We start from the raw sequence: 2,474 nt of genomic DNA on the forward strand, positions 1-2,474 counted from the left end.
GCATGCAAGGGAACAGACTGTATTGAAGAATACTTTACCACTTTTGAAAGGCCATGTGAGGTTCATAATATTCCTGAGGCCAGGAAGGTCTCCATAGCTCTCCGGTAAAGAGAGCATGTAGTTAATGAAATACTGATTGGGGAAGAGTTGAGATATTCTGAATTTTAGAAAGCTGTTTTCAAAGGTTTCAAATTATTTCTGAGATGTACATGTTAAAATTTAGAAATCTCAAGAAAGGTGCTGGCATGAGTCATAGCAAATATCCCTACAAGATGTGTGACCTAATGAGAAAATGGGTAAACGGAAAAGGGTTATAACTAGTTATTTGGTCTCTTTGCTCAAGAACATTTCCTAAGTATATGCACTGATGAGATTAAGAATAGTTTATGGGATAAATCTCTAAAATCTATGCAAGAAATGGCCACGCAGGCTGATGCCTTTGTGCAAGCCCAGATGTCCAATGAGCACGTCACAGAAGGAGGGGTACAAACCCATTGCAAAGGGGGATCCTGTTTTACCCGTGAGAAGAAGGATGTTGGTTGGGAGCCCAGGCACTCACAACCCCTGCTCCCCCCAGAATTGTCCCCTCTTTGAATTCCCCATCACAAACCTCCTGTGAAGGAGTGGGGTCCAAGAAAGTACTTTCAGGGTAACTTTACTGAGCACCTGAGGAATCAGTGCCCTGAGCTAAAAGAAATTAAGCCCCATCCAAGCCATAATAATGCAGCTATTCTTAACACAGAAGCCCCAGAGACACCTACAGTTCACCTGATGAGTTTGGTTAGGACTGACCCAGAGAGGGTAGATATGGAATTGATTAAAGTTGCCAGAGCAAATAACAAGGAGTGCATAGGGTGGAGAAAGCAACAGAGAGCCCTGTGGCACCTTTAAGACTAACAGAAGTATTGGGAGCATAAGCTTTCGTGGGTAAGAACCTCACTTCTTCAGATGAAGAAACTTGCACAAATACAGACAGGCATCTGAAGAAGTGAGGTTCTCACCCACGAAAGCTTATGCTCCCAATACTTCTTTTAGTCTTAAAGGTGCCACAGGACCCTCTGTTGCTTTTTACAGATTCAGACTAACACGGCTACCCCTCTGATAGGGTGGAGAGACATTGGAGCCCAGGTCTCTTTGGTCAAGTGGAGCTTCTGGCAGTGAGAGGACAGAAGATTCCTGTACCTTTAGCCAAAGTGTATGTGGAACGGGGTAGTATCCCCGTTGAAATGCTTGTTGGGAATGATATTTTGCACATGGCTAAGGCTAGTCATGTGGTAACCCACAGCAAAAGGGCATATTGTATTGGGATCCCAGAGGGGAGTGGTAAAGTTCCAGAGACTTCTGTGGAGGTGGGAGGGTGGGGGTGGAAGGGGATGTCTCTCAAACTCCTCTGCAGAAGAAGGAAGCAGTGTGTTTCTAGGTGTGGGAGGGGCTGAGGCTGGTTCCTGCATGGCAGAGAACAGCAGCAAAATCTATGAGTCTATGCCAGTGTTATCATTTGGGTTAATTAATGCAGAAGCCACTTTGCAGAGGCTGGTCAACCAAGTGTTAAACGGTTTGCAGAGCTTTGCAAGGCCGTATGTGGATGACATCGCAGTGTGTACAACACTTGTGCTGTCAAAGGTTCAAAGCAGCAGGACCAGTCATAGAAGCCTGTGAAATTGGAGCAGCCAGAGTTCTGTATGTGGGACCCTGGGTAGGGGGAGATCAAATATCCCCTGATCCCTTAAAAGTTGAAGTCATTGTAAATTGACCTGTACCTCACACCAAAAAACAGGTCCAATCTTCCATAGGTCTGGTAAACCAGTCCAGAAGGTCAGTGCGTGGGTTCAGTGACATTGTATCTGCAATCACGGATCTAGTTAAAAAGACAAAGCCTGACCTGCCACCAGTGGCTAACCTACTGCAGCTTTGAAAGGGGGGAGGTGTGACGAAATACACCCCTCTGTTCACACCCGACACACCGTTGTAATAATCTTTGTACAAAGAATGTCTTGTGAGATAGCATTTGAAAACACAGAATTTGCTGGTCAGAATTGTTGTGTAAAATACACATGACAACATTGTATGTAAAGTTATAAGTAAGGCTAAGATTTAGTCAGGGTATTTTTAGTAAATGTCATGAACAGGTCATGGGAAATAAACAAAAATTCACAGCCTGTGACATGTCCATGACTTTTACTATAAATACCCCTGGCTAAATCTTCGTTGCTCCTAAGGTGCTGTTGCTCTGGGAGCCCCCTGGGCACTGCTGCTCTGGGGGCCCCTAAGAGCTGATGGCTGGCCCCTGCTCTGGTGGCAGGAACAGACTGTCTCTGGCTACATACTGACCTGAGGCCCCTGGGGACTGCTCTCCAACAGCCTCCGGGGCTGCCCACCAGCTGCTGTTCAGCACGCCCCCGGGGCGGCCCCTGGAACCACTGCTGCTCCGGCCATCCCCTGGACGGCCCCCGAGACTGCTTAGCTATTTTAGG

This window comes from Malaclemys terrapin, chromosome 21 (genome assembly GCF_027887155.1).
Source record: "Malaclemys terrapin pileata isolate rMalTer1 chromosome 21, rMalTer1.hap1, whole genome shotgun sequence".
Classification (NCBI taxonomy): Eukaryota; Metazoa; Chordata; order Testudines; family Emydidae; genus Malaclemys; species Malaclemys terrapin.